Below are 21,471 nucleotides of genomic sequence, written 5' to 3'. Positions count from 1 at the left end.
CCCAGAGGGATGCTGGGGCTGCTCCTGTACTGTGCAGAGTTCTGAGCTATGAACTCCTGGGGTGTCAGTTCAGCTAGGGATCATAGCAGCGACCATGAAGTCTCCATGTAAAAGAAGGATCTGATTGTCCCCTGAGTTGTGAATCTCCCCCTTTGCTCTAGGAAAGTTTGCATGTTTCATTAGCTCTCTTGTTCCTTGCATCTGTCATGTTTCCCAAATTCCTAGAATAATTTTCATCTGTGATTAGGAAGACAGGTTGGATGATTCTTTCTGTACCCATTCCAGAGGCCAGGATAATGGGCTGAAGTTCTTTATATTTTGGAAAATGGATTGTGTGGTAAAGTAGGAACTAACAGGTGTGTGAATATAAATGTTAGTGCTGATGCATCTGGATGCGGATCTGTGCTGGTTTTTATATCCTCTCTCCCATACTGTTTGAATAAGTCTGCCTAGAACTGCATGTTTCAGCTGTAATGCCCTGTCCCAGCCCCACGTCCATTCCCATCACTCAACTACGATGAAAGTACAGTTTATGTTCAAGAGTATGACATGATTTTTGCAATTTACTTGGGGAAATCTTCTAAGCAAGATGGATGTGATGAATATAAATAAGATCGACTCATAGTACTTTAAGCAAAAAAAAAAAATTCATTGGTTCATATATCTTGTCAATGCAGGGAAAGGTCTGACATTGTTAGAACCAGGGCTCAAATGTTGTCATCAATATTCTTTTCTGTGTGAGGGCTTTTATCTCTCTGTCATCCCCCGTGTCATATCTTGGTTTTAATTTCCTCTGGGTTGGGCTTAATTTCTGGCAAGCTCTTTTCATCTGGTGGGAAAGATAGTGCCCAGAAGCTCCAGACTTCCACGTTTGTTTGTTTTTTCCCGTGGTTTGTGGGATCTTAGTTCCCCGACCAGGGATCGAACCCTGGCCCTCAGCCATGAATGTAAGGTGTCCTAACCACTGGACCACCAGGGAATTCCCACATAGTTGTTATAGCTCATAATTATGGAAGAGAAGCGAGAGGACCATTCTTAATAACCCATCGACATTCCCAGAGATAACTCTGATATGTGTAGCTTGTATCACATTTCCATATATCACATTAACAGCACGAAGAAGAAAAATAATATGATTATTTCAATAGATGCAGGGAAAACATTTGATAAAATTAAACAACTCATGATAAAAAATTCCAGTAAACTAAAATTAGGAGACTTCACTAGTCTGATAAAGATTATCTACATAAAGGCTACAGCCTAAATGATATTTAATGATCCCCCTGAGATTAAGAATGAGACACAGGACTTCCCTGGTGGCACAGTGGTTAAGAATCCTCCTGCCAATGCAGGGGACGTAGGTTCAATCCCTGGTCCAGGAAGATCCCACATACCATGGAGCAACTAAGCCCGTGCGCCACAACTACTGAGCCTGTGCTCTAGAGCCTGCGAGCCACAACTACTGAGCCTGTGCACCACAACTACTGAAGCCTGCGCGCCTAGAGCCCGTGCTCCGCAACAAGAGAAGCCACCGCAATGAGAAGCCCGTGCACTGCAACGAAGAGTAGCCCCCGCTCACCACAACGAGAGAAAGCCTGCGTGCAGCAACAAAGACCCAGCGCGGCCAAAAAAAAAACATAAAACAATACTTGCTATTACCAGTTCTATTTGGCTTTGTACTAGAGGTTCAAGCTAGTACAATAAGGCAAGAAAAGGAAATGAAAAGCAGAAAGATTGAAAATCAAGAAGTAAAACTTTCAAATTATTCACACAACAGGACTGTACATGTATACATGTACATGTGTACAGAAAAAATTTACAGATAAACTCTTAGAAATAATAAGTGAATTTAGATACAAGGTCAATTTACAAAAATTAATTGGATTTCTGTATACCTGTAACAATTAGGAAATTAAAATGTAAAAGATGATGCCATTTACAATAACAAAAACTACATCAAATACTTAGGAACAAATCATGTGCAAGATGTTGAAGGATTCTACGTAGAAAACTATAAAATATTATTGAGAGAAATAAAAGAAAACCTACATAAATGAGAGATATTACCATGTCATGGATTGGATGACTCAATATTAAATTGGGGATGTACATTCTCTCCAAACTGCCATATAGGTTCCATGAAATGCTAATCAAACCTGAGCCTTTTGGGGGGACAGACTGATAAGTTATTTCTAAAGTGTATATGAAAATGCAAATAATCCAGAATACTTGAGCAAACTACTTGAACAGGCATGTCATAAAAGAGGCCAATAAGTATATGAAAAGATGCTCAACCTCACTAGTCATCAGGAAAATGGAAAATAAAAGTATTATGAGATGCCACTATAGACATTAGAATGGTTAATATTAAAAACACTGACAAAAATCAAGTGTTGGTGAGAATGTGGAGTAACTGGAACTCTTATACATTGCAGGTGGGAATGTAAATTACTACAACCACCTAAGAAAATGTATTTGGCAGTATCCCTAAAAGTGTTGAGCAGTACCCACTAAAATAGCCAGCAACTCCTAGGTACAGAGTCAACAGAAATACATACTTATGTGCGCCAAAAACCATATACTATACAATGAAAGAAAACATTTTCAATCACAGCTCCTAAGTGCAAATAACCCCAATGTCCATAGAAAATAGATAAATTGTTCCATCCTCATACAGGAGAAGATGATACACCAATGAAAGTGAATAAACTACTACTACATACAACAATATGGAGGTAACTTACATAACATTCAGTGAAAGGAGCTGGACCTAACACCATGTACTGTATAGTGAATGATTCCATTTGTATAGGTTCAAAACTAGGCAAACTAGCCTGTGGTATTTAGAGTCGGGATACTGTTTACAGTACTTGTAGGGAGAAGGGAGTGGATAGTGATGAGGAGGGACCCTAAGAGAACATCTAATTTTGGGTCTGGATGTGTTCACTTTCATCAAACTTACGATTTATGCACTTTTCTGTATGTTTCATTTTTAGAGACTTAATTTAGAAAGTAAATGTTTTTCTCTTAAGAGTGTGAGGATTACATAAAAGAATGGATCTTAAGCACCTGGTTCGTAGCATATGAATACTCAATTAGTTCCCTTCCTTTCATCTGATTAATATTCCCTGTCCCAACTGATGGATCTGTACTTCAACAGGTCACTTAGGGGAACAGGGGACTGGTGAGTAAGCCAGTTAACATTTGCAAATTCACCCAAGGAATGGCAGACACCTGGCCTCAGTGTGTTTAGGAAACAAGGGTTCTTGGCCAGGAGCTGGAAGTGGTGAAATGCAATAACATCTGTTCTTCGAGATTCCAAGGCGGAGTGGCCGCAGGGCGCCAGGTGAGAGCCCAGGTTGGAACTGGGATTGTACTAAACCACCCAGGAGCCCCCACGGTGCTGCTTACTCTCCCAGGAAGTGCAGGCTCCCATTACATCTCTCTTAGTTCCCGCACCAGGGATGGAATCCTCGTCCCCTGCATTGGAAGAGCAGAGTCTTAACGACTGGACCGCCAAGGACGTCCCCCCCATTACCTCTCTTTGCAGCCTGCTTCCCTCGCCCTTCGCCTTCTTGGGCCTGTTGGAGTGTCTGGGCCGGGCCGTGGCGCTTGAGCCTGGCACATCGCCAGCGCCCAGAAAATAGTGCTTGATTTTGTATTCTCTGAACCGCAAAAACACCTGCACCTGTCACCATCTGCAAATTCCAGCGCCTTGGGGGAGCTAAGAAAGTCTGCCTTAGACAACATGTACGCTTTAAGAATTTCATCAATAAGAAAGGAGGGAAGGAAGGAAGGGAGGGAGGGAGGGAGGAAGGAAGGAAGGAAGGAAGGAAGGAAGGAAGGAAGGAAGGAAGGAAGGAAGGAAAGGGCGTGGTCTTTAAGAATCTGCCTGCCGATGCAGCGGACGCGGGTTCGATCCCTGCTCCGGGAAAATCCCATATGCCGGGGAGCAACTAAGCTCCTGCGGCACCACTCCTGAGCCTGCGCTCTAGAGCCCGCGAGCCACAACTACTGAAGCCCGCGCGTCTAGAGCCCGTGCTCCCCAAGAAAAGAAGCCACCCCAATGAGAAGCCCGCGCCCTGAAACGAAGAGTAGTCCCTGCTCGCCGCAACTAGAGAAAGCCCCTGGGCAGCAACAAAGACCAAATGCAGCCAAAAATAAATAAAATAAATTTATTTAAAAAAAAAAAAAAAGAGCGGAAAAGTGTACTTCTGCAGAAGCGGAGGCTCGATTTCCTACCTCCTTCTCGCTCCATCGCTCACACTCACCTCCTTCTCCCGGCGGGGAACCTGGTCGCATCTGGCAAATCAAACAGGCACCCACCGGCTGGAAGCACCCCGCCCCCCGGACAGCGCAGGGATTGAGGCGTCTTCCCGTGGGCGCAAGAGCCGGAGGTGGGAGGGTGCGGGGATGTGGAGAGGCACCGGGGTCCACCCGCGAGAACCATCGCTATCGTCCTTCTGGGCGTGGATCCCCGGGCTGAGTAGTTGCTGTCGTCGCTCGGTGCCCCCACCTCCGTGGCGACGCGGCCGGGTGGCGTCCCCAGCCGGACACAAGGAGCAGACACGGGCGGGAGGCTGGAGCGCGCTGGTGCCTCTACCAAGACACCCGCATGGAGGACGCGCGAGCTGGTAGGGAGGCTCTGCCACCTCCTAGGGCAGATCCTCAAAGACTCGCCTCTCCCCAGACCTCCGGGGTCTCATCCGCCCCGGATCTAGGAGGACGTGGACGGGGTGCGTCTGGCGCTGCCCCGCCCGCCCCTCTCCTGCCCCCGGCGTGGCCACTTCCTAGCTCCAGACTCCGCAGAGACTTTCCCAGAAAGGCCAGCGTGGCGTCTCTAAGGGCGGGGCGACCCAGGCAGAGGACTGGTTGGGACCCGACCGGAGAGATCCAGATCAGATGTCACCACTTGCTTGCACCGGGAAGCACTGAATACTCAGAAAGGAGGGGGCATCTGAGTGATGGAAGTGGGGCTGCGGCAGCCTGGCGGGAGAAGCACTTTGGACAGACAGGTCCAAGGGCCCTCAGTCAGACGCAGATCTCCCTATTTCCTGGACGTCCCTCCCGCTCCAGGTTCTGAGAGTAAGCACAGGCGGGTAATAGGAGCTGCAGAGGCACTTGCTGCGCTATAGATGTACGGACAACTTACACCGTACTCTCAGGTAGGATTTCATAATCTGTAAGGAGGAAAGAGATAATGAAAACAACCTCAATACAGTAAAATACCAAGTGCCACCGGCAGGGGGATACATTTGTCACCTCCTTCTATTTGGTTCTGCCAAAATGACACTTCGGCACTGACCTTTGAGGTTCTGAGGTCTGTGGGTTTCCCTCTTAGTGTTGAAGTTGAAAACAGAATCCATCGAAACACCAAGGTAATAGACTTCCTCGTGGTTCATAAAATCTTTCATAAAACATTTTATGAAAGATTTTCACAAAACATGGAAGATTTTCAAGGAAACAGCCACACCATGAGCCAAGGTTCTGGGACCCAAGCTAGGTAGGTGAGTTTTGGGTCTTGGGTATGAATAGCTCCCTGAGACCATTTTACCGTGGGTTGTGTTCCCACGGGGGCGGGGGTGGGGAATGGTTCAGGCGGTAGTGCGAGTGACGGGGAGCAGCAGATGAATTCCTTTGCTGGCTAGCCCGCTGCTCACTTCCAGTCCTGCGGCCAGGTTCCTCACAGGCCCTGGACCGGGTTGGGGACCCCTGCTCTAAGGTAGAGCCTGAGCCAGGGAGCAAGGGGGGCGCTGAAAGGTGGGTTGAGGATGCTCCCTGGGGTCTGGGAAGGGAAAGTGTCAGGACTCAGTTCAGGATTTACTGGACTGCTCCTACGGAGTTCGTAGTTGTTTTTTTAAAAAAGTGCCTGTGATACAATCCCCAGAACACCTACCCACCCACCCAAAGAGCACAGTTCCCGTGCCATTCTGCTTTCTTCCATTTACTCCCTCTTGGAAATCCACCACCAAGCTTGGGGACTTCACCCCAGCGAAACTGTAAGTGTTGTCAGGTTTTCATGCAAGAGTCTTGCTGTAGTGTGAATAGCTGTGACTGATGGATGACTCATAACTATCCGTGGTTACCCGTTACACTGAGGTTGTAACCCCATTCTGCTTTCTGCACAACAAAGAAGTTTTGTAAACATACTCTTTAAAAAAAAGGTAATAGAGGTCATGGGAAAGAATGAAGGAGCTACTGCTGTCACCTGCAGGTGGCAGTGCAGGGTGCATGCTGGCTGGCACAAGGGGAACTGAGTCCCCATAGTTTCTTGGGGATGGATGAGTTCTGGGTGTTACACCAGTAGGGAAGGTCACCAGCACTTCCTGGGTGAGAAATGTTCATTTAAATGAAACATAAACTCTCAAACTCTTAAGAAATTGAGCAGAAGCATAAGTTTTATTATCTCCATGCATGTGGGAGACAGGAAAGAACTCTTCTTCCTTCTGGCTCGAAAAAGCAAATTTGTAAGTGTATATCCCTTCCAGGAAAAAGGTGTCAATTTATTTATTTATTTTTAATGTTTAAAAAATTTATTTATTTATTTATTTTTGGCTGTGTTGGGTCTTCGTTGCTGGGTGCAGGCTTCCTCTAGTTGCAGTGAGCGGGGGCTACTCTTCGTTGCGGTACGTAGGCTTCTCATTGTCGTGGCTTCTCTTGTTGCAGAGCACGGGCTCTAGGTGTGCAGGCTTCAGCAGTTGTGGCACGTGGGCTCAGTAGTTGTGGCTTGCAGGCTCTAGAGCTCAGGCTCAGTAGTTGTGGCGCACGGGCTTAGTTGCTCCACGACATGTGGGATCTTCCTGGGCCAGGGCTCGAACCCGTGTCCCCTGCATTGGCAGGCAGATTCTTAACCACTGTGCCACCAGGGAAGCCCCCAAGGTGTCAATTTAAATGTTATCAGAGCTGTACATCATTTAGTTAACCGATCAGGATAACAGACTTTTTAGCAGTTAGTGATCACTTTCATAGGACACACCAACAGTCTCTGAATTCCAGGTGTTTATACAATTCTCCTTTGCCAGAATAGCATTTAGAAAGACAGCTTTCCCAAGCTGAGTGTTATCTGCTTTTTTTGCAGCTCTTAAAGGACAGGAAGACATTATCTGCTTATCTTGCTGATTTTTTTTTTCCCCACCTAGGTCTGTAATTTTCAGAGCTAAGCACTGCAGTTTCACTAGTTGTTTTGGAGAAAACGAATGCCAGATCCCCAAAAGTCAAAAGTTAGAATGTGCAGGGAGAGGTCAGGATGGGATTTTTATTATTATTTGACTGTAGATCCTGCAGTGTTTTACATTCACAAGAGTGCCAAGAATCTGGGACTATAAAACACAGATTGTATCATAGACTCAGGTTATATGGGGGAAAAAGCTCCGAAATAGGAGACACACACATTGTCTACTACTTTCCAGATTATCATAAGAATTTTTATAAAATTAAAAAATCAAAGTTGCACAAGTACATGGTATTGAAAGTCAATAGTTCTACAAGGCTTATTATAAAATCAGCAGTCTCCTGTCCCACCCCTCTTCCTGCTCCCCAGAAACAATCACTTTAATGTTTCTTTTGGATATACCTTTCTGTAGGTGCAGTTTTGGGTTTCAAATGGGTATTATCTATTTACTTCCTGAAGATTTAGTTCAATTACACTCTCTCCCTATCCTCCCCTCCCCCTATCCTGCCAATATGCTTATGTCAGCATTTTGGATTAGAACAATATTCAGTGTATACATTATAACTTTTCACAACTGTGCTAGGTGATACACTATGTGTGCATTTCATTTCTTGTACAATTTTCTGCTTTGCTCAGGATTCATAATCATCTTACTTTTTAATTTTATATTTATCTAACTAATTTATCTCCAAATTCTCTGCCTCATGCAGGAAACTTTTTGTTGTTGCTGTTAATCTAATACATTAAGTATACTATCAATTAACATCAATTTTGTATCCTCAGGGCATATGACCCCTGAGCCCTTTGCCCTGGGATCCTGACTGGGGCCTCTCTAGGCTCACTCCCAGACTCTCCCTTCATGTGTATCCAGTTTTTTGGTTTTTGTTTTGTTTTGTTTTTCTTTTCCCTAGGGTTAGATCCTTGTTTCCTGCATTGAGCTGCTTGCAGAAGTATAGTGTGGGAACAGGGCCCGGGCAACGCTTGGGGCACCAGAGTTTCCCTGTATGTGCTTTAAAAATCTCTCCAATCCATTTAGTTTTTCAAATTTCTTGGTTTATACTTTGATGAAACAAAATCTCTCTTTATTTTTAGAAAAAATGTCACCTATCACCAAATTATTAATGTTTCTTTAAGCCTAAAGGGATAAGAGATGGTGATATAGTCTGCTGACATTCCTTTGACAAACAAGACCCAAGACCTTTTATGCATGGAAGAGAGCTTCCAGTTTGAATACAGTTACTTTACCAATGAACTAACGTGAAATCTGTTTAAACTAAAGGTTCCAATACATGGGAAAAAACTTTAATGCTTTGAAGGCTAGATGTTTCAAACGGGACTTTTTTTTCCCCTAGTAGTTCCACTATACTTTTTTTATTTGGCCGTGCCAGACGGCTTGCGGGATCCTAGTTCCCAATCAAGGATTGAACCCTGGCCCTCGGAAGTGAAAGTGTGCAGTCCCAACCACTGGACCACCAGGGAATTCCCTATTGTTTTGTTTTTCTTTAATGGGACTTTTTCTAAATAATCTTCAAGCATCCTGTAGTACACAAGGTGGTCACAAATATAACTTTTCACAAAGGGGAATTCTGTTAGACAAGTGTATGTGATTGTGAATGCTCTGGCCTTCATTTACCTACAGACTCTGAGAATTTACCCACCGTGATATCCTGACACCCACTACCTTCTTCTGAACCAGCCTCTTCAAGGTCACTGATGATGTACAGTTTTCTCTATACAGTTTACCAGTGTCATTACATTGCTCTGCTCCTTACCAGGCACTTGACACCCCACCTTGAAACACCCACATCCCTGGGCTTCCTTGATATAACTCTCACAGTGTCTTGTTCATTTTTTAAACTGTGTTAAAAAAAAAAAACACATAAAATTTACTGTACAGTTCAGTAGTGTTAAGTATATTCACATTGTTGTGAAATAGACCACAGCTTTTTCATTTTGCAGAACTGAAACTCTACACCCATCAAGCAACTACTCCTCATTCCTCCCTCCCCCAGCCCCTGGCAGCCACTATTCTATTTCTGTCTCTATGAATTTGGCTACTCTAGGTACCTCGTATAAGTGGAATCATACAGTATTTGTCTTTTTGTGATTGGCTTATTTCACTTAGCATAATGTCATCAAGGTTCATCATGTTGGAGCATGTGACAGGATTTTCTTCCTTTTTAAAGCTGAATAATATTCCATTGTATGTATTTACCATGTTTTGTTTATTCATTCATCTGTTGATGGACACTTGGGTGTCCACTTCTACCTCCCAGCTATCGTAAACAGTGCTGCTATGAACATGAGTGTGTAAATACCTCTTCGAGATCTTGTTTTCAATTCTTTTGGGTATATACCCAGAAATGGGATTGCTGGATCACATGATAGTTTTAACTTTTTGAGGAACCTATATACTCTTTCTCATAGGACTGTACCATTTTACAGTCTCACAAACAATGCAAAAGGGTTCCAATTTCTCCGCATCCTCATCAACACTAGTTATTTTGTTTTGTTTTATTTTGGTTTTTTTCTGATAGTATCATCCTAATGGGTACAAGAAAGTACCGCATTGTGGTTTTGATTTGCATTTCTCTGATGCTCTGATGATTAGTGATATGGAACATCTTATCATACGCTTGTTGGCCATTTGTATATCATCTTTGGAGAAATGTCCATTCAAGTCCTTTGTCCATTTTGAATCAGGTTATCTGATTTTTTTGTTGTTAAGTTGTTGAAGTCCTCTATATATTCTGGATACTAACCCCTTATCAGATATATGATTTGCAAACATTTTCTCCCAGTCTGTATGTTGTCTTTTCACTCCGTTGATTGTGTCCTTTGATACACAAAAGTTTTAAAGTTTAATATAGTCCCATTTGTCTATTTTTTGTTGTTGTTGCTGTCCTGTTCGTTTTATTCCCTAAGTATCTCCCAGATGTGCTCAAGTGTCTTCTTCTCCACTGCCACTAGTCTAGTCTAGGCCACCATCTCTCAACTGTATGGCTGCAATGACCCTCCTTTGCTTTTAGTTTTCCTTCCCCACATCTTCCCTCCACCCTGTGTTAATAATATGATACTTTAAAGTGTAGATTGGAACATGTCTCTTCCTTACCTAAAACCCTTCATAGAGGCATAACCTATGGCTTTGGGAACCTGTTGGTCTGAAAAACAATGGATCTTAAATCAAGGATAGGGAAATCCATCTTGAAGAAGTGAATCGTTTTTACATTTGTGTTCTCAGAATACTGTTAGATCTTTGATGACAGAATCAGGCTTGGCATATAGTAGCTATTCAATAGATTGCTGTTGAATGAAGTGAGTGAATGAGAAAATGGTTGTTGAACATTTCTAAGATTATTGTCATTAAGCCAACAATTATTTACTAAATCATAATGCGCAGGGCTCTATGCTGTCTTCCTCAGGGGATGCAAAGTTTCTCTTTCCATGAACCTTACAATTCGTTCATTTATTCACTAAATATTTATTGAGAACCTACTATGTGGTAGATACTGTGGCAATGATGGGGATAAGTGTTGTACAATATAGACATAGTACCTGGCCTCATGGAGCTTTTGGTTTAGTAGGGAAGACACCCATGAAAACAATTACATAAATATTTATTTAATTAGAGTTTTTATAAGGGTTATTAATGAAAAGCACAGGAATCTATGAGAACGTTTTATAGAAGGTCCTAATCTAGGGTTAGGGATGGTATATGTGGAGAGGGGTAGGGTGGGAAAATAAGACATATATACCGAGGTACTTCCCTGGTGGTCCAGTGGTAAAGAATCCGCCTTACGATGTAGGGGACGCGGATTCAATAGCTGGTCTGGCAACTAAGCCCGCGCACCAAAACTACTGAGCTTGCATGCCTCAACTAGAGAGCCTGCATGTCGCAAATTACAGAGCCCACGTGCTCTGAAACCCATGCTCCACAGCTACAGAGCCCACACGCCCTGAAGCCCGCGTGCCACAAGGAAGAGCTCGCACGCTGCAACGGAAGATCCCGCATGCCTCTACAAGGATCCCGCATGCCACAACTGGGACCCGACGCAGCCAAAAATAAATAAATAAAATAAATAAATAATAAATAAATCTTTAAAAAAAAATACGCATATACTGGTAAGTATAGCAAAAAAATGAGGTAAGTTCCATCAGAACCTCAAGCAAAGCACTAATGAGACTGAGAGAGGAGAACCATACTGAACAGAGAAATGAGTTCAAGATCCAAAACAACTCTTCTTTAATGGTGAATCTCTGGGCATGCAGCAAAAGCATGCAGCAAAGGCAGTAGTCTAGGCAAGGAAGAGGATGCATCTTTGCCCAATGTCCTCTAAATTCTACAAGCCTCACTTGGGAGCTTGTCAGAAATGCAGACTCTCAGGCCCAATTCCAAAACTACTGAGTCAGAACCTGCAGGTCTAACAAGATCCCCCCCCAGGTGATTCATACAGACCTTAAAGATACCAGAATGAATGAAGATATCATGTTAGAAGACTGTAATACATTTTGCACCTCCGTCAACAAGAGGAAGTTCTGCCGTGGAGTACTGTACCACCGAGGTGGTTTTTTGACCTTTACCGGGTATAGCACACAGAGGAAGAGCATTTGTTAGGTAAAGTCAGTTTCATTATCATTATTTTTTCATATGTGCCTCACTTTTATCTTTTTTATTTTTAAATGAATACACCTTATTTTTTAGAGCAGTTTTAGATTCTTAACAAAATTGAGCAGAAAATACAGAGAGTATGTCCTGTCACCACACACATACAACCTCTTCCCACTATGGATTTTCTGCACCACAGTGGTACATTTCTTACAATTGATGAACCTACACTGACACATTATCATCATCCAAGGTCCATAGTTTACATTAGGGTTCACTCTTGGGAGCTGAACAGTCTATGGGTCTGAACAAATGTATAATGACATGTGTCCACCATTATAGTATCATACAGAGTGGCTTCACTGCCCTAAAAATCCTCTGAGATCATTTCTTCATCTTTAACAAGTACAGCACGTGCAGAAATCATTGGTTGGGTAAAGTCAGTTTTTGTTTCAGAGAGAATTCAGAATTTCTTTTAGCTGGTGATGAAACTGACCACGTTTTGTTTCAGAACCTCAGAACAGAAGGAAGCATGTGAGCTCAGAGGAAAGAGAGGGCCAGGGAAGGGAGAATTTATTTCAAACTCAACTGCTTGTGCTCCCTTATAAGCTTGGTCCTTTTTGTTCGACTTCCAACCACTGCTCTTTCAAATTTGGTATTACCTTGGAATTATTTTCTTCTCCCTGAAGTAGTTCAGAAGTTAAAGCTGCAATCACCTTCAATCCAGTTGTACCACAAATCAAGTTCATTTGCTTTGGCTTTTTGAAACTCATTTTTAAAATGAGTACTTCTTTTTAAAGTGAATTTCAGAGTGAATCTCTTCACATTTGACAGGGTGCAAGTGGAATCACCTTATAAAGTATTCTTTGTGCGCATTCATCATGTATTATATATTTTAGCTGAGTTTTAATTTTCAGCTTATTAAAAAGTTGTTCAAATTTAAGTCTGAATTCAAGGTACAAGGAGCACTAACATCCACATGTCCCTACCACATGCCAGTGTGTTCACGGTTAGTTCATTCAGTCTTCCCAGCAACTCTGAGAGGTGGGTCTGTATTGTCTATGGTAAAAAGAGTGAAGCTCAAAGAAGTCAGATAACTTTCCCACAGCTTCCCAGGGCAGAAACAGTCTGACTCCAAGGACCATGGTCTTTCCACTGCAGCCAACTGTCTAGTGCTTACAGACCCCATTTTAAAGAGATGCTGTAAACCTATAAGTTATGTATTTGCTGAAGACACTATCTGCTATAACATGTCTTTCTTTCCCTTGCAAAGGGAATCGTGTGGTAAACAACCAATCAGCCCCCAATGCTACCTAGCCATCCCAGGGCAAAACTATGATGGTCTGTAACAAAGTAGATTTAAGAAGAATACAAATGATACACACCACAAGGACTCAAAAAGGAAACTGTAATATACATTGTTTATGTTAATTAATAGCATTCTGAACCACATTTTTACTAAAGCCTCTACTGTAACAGAGCATTAAAACTTATTTACAAAGTTTCCACTGCTGTTGAATCTAATTCCAGCTCAGCTGTTTTTAAAGTTAACATGAGAAGGATGAGCTCATAAAATGCCCCAAAGTCATCACATATATACTTTTATACTAGGTCACCCTAAACTCTGGGGAATATATACTTCACAACTCTGAGACAACAGTAAATGATATTTTTTCCTCACTAAAAAAAGCCATAAAATTGATGTTGTAGTCCTAACTTGAAGCATCTCTGTACTTACATGGAAAAACACAACGGGTATAAAATAATGTTTTTATACAGAACTGTGGTGTGTGTGTGTGTGTGTGTGTGTTTTCAGGAAATTAACTGATATATCACTATCTCTCCTAAAATATGTGTTTTTATAATTTTGTGAGAGGTAGAGGAGTTTTCATCCTTCAGATTTCATCCAAGAATTTGATTTCCCAATTGTTTTGCTAGTAGGAAATTACAACTACTTTAAAATTAGAGAATGACCTGAAAACTCACTAACTAGTAAAAACATACAGATAAAAAATAAGACAAAATGGGGCTTCCCTGGTGGCGCAGTGGTTGAGAGTCTGCCTGCCAATGCAGGGGACACGGGTTCGAGCCCTGGTCTGGGAAGATCCCACATGCCGCGGAGCAACAAAGCCCGTGAGCCACAACTACTGAGCCTGCGCGTCTGGAGGCTGTGCCCCACAACAAGAGAGGCCGCGACAGTGAGAGGCCCGCGCACCGTGATGAAGAGTGGCCCCTGCTCGCCGCAACTAGAGAAAGCCCGCGCACAGAAACGAAGACCCAAAGCAGCCAAAAATAAACAAACAAATAAAGTGGACAATAAGGTTGTTTTAAAAAAAAAAAAAAAAGACAAAATGAAGATGTAAAAGAGTCAACTGAGATTGAAGATAATGAAAATAACATTCTTCCTTAGTTTATGAGAAATGTGCTGTATTAATCACTCGTCACTGCATTGATGGGAAGATAGTCAGTAATTAATAATAATAACACAACCACCATGACATTTTATTTATTTATTTATTTATTTATTTATTTATTTATTTATTTATTTATGGCTGTGTTGGGTCTGCGTTTCTGTGCGAGGGCTTTCTCCAGTTGTGGCAAGCGGGGGCCACTCTTCATCGCGGTGCGCGGGCCTCTCACTATTGCGGCCTCTCTTGTTGCAGAGCACAGGCTCCAGATGTGCAGGCTCAGCAATTGTGGCTCACGGGCCTAGTCGCTCCGTGGCATGTGGGATCTTCCCAGACCAGGGCTCGAACCCGTGTCCCCTGCATTAGGCAGGCAGATTCTCAACCACTGCGCCACCAGGGCAGCCCCTCACCATGACAATTTTAATAATACAGCCGCAGCTATCATCTATTGAGCACCTATTGTGTGCAAGGTTCTTAGACCCATTATCTCTTAAATTCTACCATAGCCCTATGAAGGAAGCATCTCTAGATAAGCAACATGAGGGGTTTAAAGAGAGATTAGTTTGCCCATGTCCTGTCCATGTGGAACTCTAGCTTAGTCTGACTCAAGTATATACTCATAAGCACTGCTACCTTGTCTTTTTCATAGTTAGCCTTTAAAAAAAAAGCTTTTTCAAAAACTTTCAAAAAGAAAATGTGTGTTTTGTGGTAGTCTGTTTACGTTAGTGACCCCCAGTGGGCTAGGTATTCATGGTTTTGGGCAGTTTCCTCCTCTTGAATATCTGGGCTGGGCTCATGACTGGCCTTAATCAACATAATGAGGTAGAAATGACACTGGGTCAGGTCTGGGCCTCAGCCTTAAGAAGTCTGGCAACTTCTCCTTTTGTGCTCTTGAGAGATCTGAGCTGTCACACGGGAAGTACGGCTACCCACCTGGAGAGCCCACGTGGAGAGAGAAAAAGGCCCAGTCAAACCAGTGTCCCAGCTGCTTCCTGCTCCTATCCATTCCCTCCAAGGTACCAGCCACGTGGGCGAAGCACTGTCTTGGATGTCCCAGCCCGGGCCACTTTCCATCTCCTTTAAAATATGTGCCTTCATGACTTTGGGGTAACAAGGGAGACCAGCAGAAGAACTGCCCAGCTGAGACCCACTCAACTCACAGAATTATGAGCAGAGAGAATGGTTTTGGTTTAATCCACTAAGTTTTGGGGTGCTTTGTTACTAACAATAACTGAAATAGAAATTCACCCCTGGAATTGAGGTACTGATGTAACAAAAATCTAAAACATGTGTCATCGGCTTTGAGACCGGCTGAGGCTTAAGGCGGTCAAAGTGATCTGGCAGTCACAGAACCAGGAAATGGCCGAGTCAGGACTTGAATCTTGGTCTCTCTCTCTTTCTACACTTCATTATCTTAAGCCAAAAAGACCACTTCTCCCCAGTGGCAAGCAAATGCAATTGTAGCCCTCTATGTCAGTGTCACACATGATTCACTTCATCATTTACTTTTTTTTTCTTTACTTGCACAATGGTACATTTTCCTCAAGGAAATCATATGATTCTTGAGGGCAGGAAGTTGTTCTTTGATGTCTTTTATATTTCACATAGTTAGTTAGAAAATTTGGAAACTAACACAACATTGTAAATCAACTATACTCTAATAAAAATTTTTAGAAAAATAAATAAAAGAGACCTAGAGGTCCAAAAGAAAATTTTGGGCCACAAAATCCTCCCCCATCCCCTATGTATTCTGCATCAGCTACATAAAGCTATTCACCACTCCCCATGTAGTTTGGGACCTCTGTGACTATGAACAATGTTCTTTGTGCCTCTGATGCTGTGCTCACCTTGTTCACCTAAGAACTCCTCATCCTTCAAGGGTCAGTTCCCACATGGTCTTTGAAAAAAACAGCTCTTGGCATGTTAGTCGGCCCTCATGAAGAACAAACTCTCAATCACAGGATACAAACTGTCCATGCACCTAGAACTGTCTGTTATGAGTTGCGTTTTGTTGGACCCACCAAGTCCTAAAGTTGGATGGGCCCAGCAGCTGTTCATCGAAAGACAGAAATGGCACATGCAAATTGAGCCTGAGCAGAACCACAGGGCACAAGTAAGCTGCATGAACAGGTAGCCCAGATCCCACCTCTCTACCCGATGTCACCCACCACATTTGAACTAGTTTGCACCCATGGCTGTATGGGGGTTGGAGGAGTAACCAATACAACTGGATGAAAGAAGAGGAAAAGGCTCAAGCCTCAGATCAAGAAAATATGTGTAAGGTGCCTGCTACCTTGTAGGCAATCAGCAAATTATTAGTACTTTCTTTGCTTTGTTTTACTCCACTTACTTTTTTTTTTAAGGTTTATTTATTATTTATTAATTTAGTGTTTTGTTTTTGTTTTTGACCATGTCAGGTCTTCGTTGTGACACTTGGGATCTTTGTTGAGGCGTGTGGGATCTTTCGTTGTGGCGTGTGGGCTTCTCTCTAGTTGTGGCGTGTGGGCTCCAGGGTGCGTGGGTTCTGTAGTTGTGTAGCGCGGGTCCCAGAGCACATGGGCTCTGTAGTTTGCAGCACGCAGGCTCTCTAGTTGAGGCGCGCAAGCTCAGTAGTTGTGGTGCGTGGGCTTAGTTGCCCCGCGGCATGTGGGATCCTAGTTCCCTGACCAGGGATCGAACCCACGTCCCCTGAATTGTAAGGCAGATTCTTTACCACTAGACCACCAGGAAAGTCCCTATTCCACTTACTTTTAAATTTAATAAGTGAGTAATTAATCCATTCTTCTTAAAAATAGGACATTACAATTAGACCTAAAGACCCTTTGACTCTAACTCCAATCATATGTCCCCTACTCCCACTCCTCAGTCCCCCATCACACACACATTTTTTTCAGTTTGGTGTACATGAGATCTTTAAAATTTTATGCATATATGTACCTATATAAATTGTGGAGAATAGGTTTGGGTGTTTTCTTCACATATATGTTAAATATACATATTTGTCAACTTGCTTTTTAAGACTCAATTATATGTATTTGATTATGTATGTATGTATGTATGTATGCAACACATATATACAACCTTTTGTTGTAGAAATTTTCAGATGAACATGAAAGTAGAGATAATAACATAGTGAACTCCCATATATTCATCACTCAGCTTCAACAATTATCAACATTTTTTCCAATTACCTAATTTCCACCCAGCTTTGTTTTCTAGATTATTTTAAAGCAAATTCTAGACAGTATATCATTTTACTTATATATTGATACATTACAGCATATATCTCCAACAGATAAGAACCTTTAAAAACGTATAACCACTATGCCGTTATCACACTATACAAAATTGATAATAATTTCTTATTATAATCCAATACCTAGTCAGTCACTGTCAGAGTTCCCTGTCACAAGTTTTGTTTTGTTACATTTTGTTTGTTTAAATCAGGATCCAAACAAGGTCCACATATTGCATTTAGTTGATAGGTGACTTGTAAGTCTCTCTTAATCTATAGCATTAACCCTCCCTTTTCTCTCCAGTTATTTGTTGAAAAATCCTGTTCATTTATCCTGTTGAATTTCCTACATTCATGATTCAGTTGATTGCCTCCTCATGGTGCCATTTAATTTCTTCCTCAATGCCTGTGTTTCACCTAACCTGGCAATTAGACCTATAGGACTGAATACTTTTAGGTTCATTGATGTGTGTGTGTTGAGGGGAAGGCCATTTGCTAGAAGACCTCCTAGGTGGTGTTGCATATTTGCTAATGTACATAATGTCTCATAATAACCTCTGACTGGTGAGCAGATTGAGGCGCTGTCATTCTGATGCATCTATTATAAAGTTTCCCATCAATCTTTCACCTAGTGAAGTGGTTGGTCCTTAGCCTTGGCTGCACATTTGGAATCACCTGGGGATCTTTACAGTCAACTCAGAGGTTCTTATTGACTTGGTCTGGAGTGCAGCCTACACACTGAGACTTTTAATATGTCTCCTGGGCAGCCAAGGTATAGAACCACTATCCTGGTAGTTTCAGCATCCATTGGTGATTGTTACTGAGATTCATCATTTCACTAGGGCTTGCAAAATGGTGGTTTTTCCTAATTCCATCATTTTTTTCTGAGTTTATTACTAGACATTTTTCTGTGCAGAACGTTCCTCATCATCTCTTTGGTTGCCCTGAAATAGAATTCATACAGGAAAGGAGTATAAATGCTTAATCATTTCCCTTTGTCAATTTTCGAAATGATGATTTAGTGCCCTAGCATGAATTCACAAAGGTGAACAATGACATGTTTTAAAAAGTGTGAATATGAACTCATAGATTTTTATATATGAAAGTAATTTGAAATTGTAGAGGAAATGTTATTTCCCTTTGGTTTCTTTTATTTTTTTCTTTGCATTTTATTTATTTTTTTATACAGCAGGTTCTTACTAGTCATCAATTTTATACACATCAGTGTATACACGTCAATCCCAATCACCCAATTCATCACACCACCCCCCACCCCCCCACCACTTTCCCCCCTTGGTGTCCGTACGTTTGTTCTCTACATCTGTGTCTCAATTTCTGCCCTGCAAACCGGTTCACCTGTACCATTTTTCTAGGTTCCACATATATGCGTTAATATACGGTATTTGTTTTTCTTTCTGACGTACGTTACTCTGTATGGCAGTCTCTAGATCCATCCACATCTCAACAAATGACCCAATTTCGCTCCTTTTTATGGCTGAGTAATATTCCATTGTATGTATGTACCACATCTTCTTTATCCATTCATCTGTCGATGGCCATTTAGGTTGCTTCCATGACCTGGCTATTGTAAACAGTGCTGCAATGAACATTGGGGTGCATGTATCTTTTTGAATTATGGTTTTCTCTGGGTATATGCCAGTAGTGGGATTGCTGGATCATACGGTAATTTTATTTTTACTTTTTAAAGGAACCTCCATACTGTTCTCCATAGTGGCTGTATCAATTTACGTTCCCACCAACAGTGCAAGAGGGTTCCCTTTTCTCCACACCCTCTACAGCATTTGTTGTTTGTAAATTTTCTGATGATGCCCATTCTAACTGGTGTGAGGTGATACCTCATTGTAGTTTTCATTTGCTTTTCTCTAATAATTAGTGATGTTGAGCATCTTTTCATGTGTTTCTTGGCCATCTGTATGTCTTTTTTGGAGAACTGTCTATTTAGGTCTTCTGCCCATTTTTGGATTGGGTTGTTTGTTTTTTTAATATTGAGCTGCATGAGCCGTTTATATATTTTGGAGATTAATCCTTTGTCCGTTGATTCGTTTGCAAATATTTTCTCCCATTCTGAGGGTTGTCTTTTCATCTTGTTTACGGCTTCCTTTGCCGTGCAAAAGCTTTGAAGTTTCATTAGGTCCCATTTGTTTATTTTCGTTTTTATTTCCATTACTCTAGGAGGTGGATTAAAAAATATCTTGCTGTGATTTATGTCTAAGAGTGTTCTTCCTATGTTTTCCTCTAAGAGTTTTATGGCGTCTGGTCTTATATTTAGGTCTCTAATCCATTTTGAGTTTATTTTTGTGTATGGTGTTAGGGAGTGTTCTAATTTCATTCTTTTACATGTAGTTGTCCAGTTTTCCCAGCACCACTTACTGAAAAGACTGTCTTTTCTCCATTGTATATCCTTGCCTCCTCTGTCACAGATTAGTTGACCATAGGTGTGTGGGTTTATCTCTTGGCTTTCTATCCTGTTCCATTGATCTATAGTTGTTTTTGTGCCAGCACCATATTGTCTTGATTACTGTAGCTTTGTAGTATAGTCTGAAGTCAGGGAGTCTCATTCCTCCAGCTTCGCTTCTTTGCCTCAAGACTGCTTTGGCTATTCGGGGTCTTTTGTGTCTCCATACAAATTTTAAGATTTTTTGTTCTAGTTCTGTAAAAAATGCCATTGGTAATTTGATAGGGATTGCACTGAATCTGTAGATTGCTTTGGGTAGTATAGTCATTTTCACAATATTGATTCTTCCAATCCAAGAACATGGTATATCTCTCCATCTGTTGGTATCATCTTTAATTTCTTTCATCAGTGTCTTATAGTTTTCTGCATACAGGTCTTTTGTCTCCCTAGGTAGGTTTATCCCTAGGTATTTTATTCTTTTTGTTGCAATGGTAAATGGGAGTGTTTCCTTAATATTTCTTTCAGATTTTTCATCATTAGTATATAGGAATGCAAGAGATTTCTGTGCATTAATTTTGTATCCTGAAACTTTACCAAATTCATTGATTAGCTCTAGTAGTTTTCTGGTGGAATCTTTAGGATTATCTACGTATAGTATCATGTCATCTGCAAACAGTGACAGTCTTACTTCTTTTCCGATTTGTATTCCTTTTATTTCTTTTTCTTCTCTGATTGCCATGGCTAGGACTTCCAAAACTATGTTGAACAATACTGGTGAGAGTGGATATCCTTGTCTTGTTCCTGATCTTAGAGGAAATGCTTTCAGTTTTTCACCATTGAGAATGATGTTTGCCGTGGATTTGTCGTATATGGTCTTTATTATGTTGAGGTAGGTTCCCTCTATGCCCACTTTCTGGAGGGTTTTTATCATAAATGGGTGTTGAATTTTGTCAAAAGCTTTTTCTCCATCTATTGGGATGATCATATGGTTTTTATTCTTTAATTTGTTAATATGGTGTATCACATTGATTGATTTGCGTATATTGAAGAATCCTTGTATTCCTGGGATAAATCCCACTTGATCATGGTGTATGATCCTTTTAATGTGTTGTTGGAGTCTGCCTGCTAGTATTTTGTTGAGGATTTTTGCATCTATATTCATCAGTGATACTGGTCTGTAATATTCTTTTTTTGTAGTATCTTTGTGTGGTTTTGGTATCAGGGTGATGGTGGCCTCTTAGAATGAGTTTGGGAGTGTTCCTTCCTCTGCAATTTTTTGGAAGAGGTTGAGAAGGATGGGTGTTAGCTCTTCTCTAAATGTTTGATAGAATTCACCTGTGAAGTCATCTGGTCCTGGACTTCTGTTTGTTGGAAGACTTTTTTTTTTTTTTAATTTATTCATTTATTTATTTATTCATTCATTTATGGCTGTGTTGGGTCTTTGTTTCTGTGCGAGGGCTTTCTCTAGTTGTGGCAAGCGGGGACCACTCTTCATCGCGGTGCGCGGGCCTCTCACTGTAGCGGCCTCTCTTGTTGCGGAGCACAGGCTCCAGACGCGCAGGCTCAGTGATAGTGGCTCACGGGCCTAGTCGCTCCGCGGCATGTGGGATCCTCCCAGACCAGGGCTCGAACCCG

General features: G+C 41.8%; 1 protein-coding gene across 2 annotated transcripts in view; it reads right to left on the bottom strand.

The window, feature by feature from the left end:
- NLE1 (notchless homolog 1) overlaps positions 1–21,471 on the bottom strand; it is an 86,772-nt gene that overhangs the window by 40,362 nt on the left and 24,939 nt on the right. The window lies entirely within an intron of this gene.

The sequence above is a fragment of the Eschrichtius robustus genome, chromosome 20, assembly GCF_028021215.1.
Source record: "Eschrichtius robustus isolate mEscRob2 chromosome 20, mEscRob2.pri, whole genome shotgun sequence".
Classification (NCBI taxonomy): Eukaryota; Metazoa; Chordata; class Mammalia; order Artiodactyla; family Eschrichtiidae; genus Eschrichtius; species Eschrichtius robustus.
This window is presented reverse-complemented; position numbering and strand designations above follow the sequence as displayed.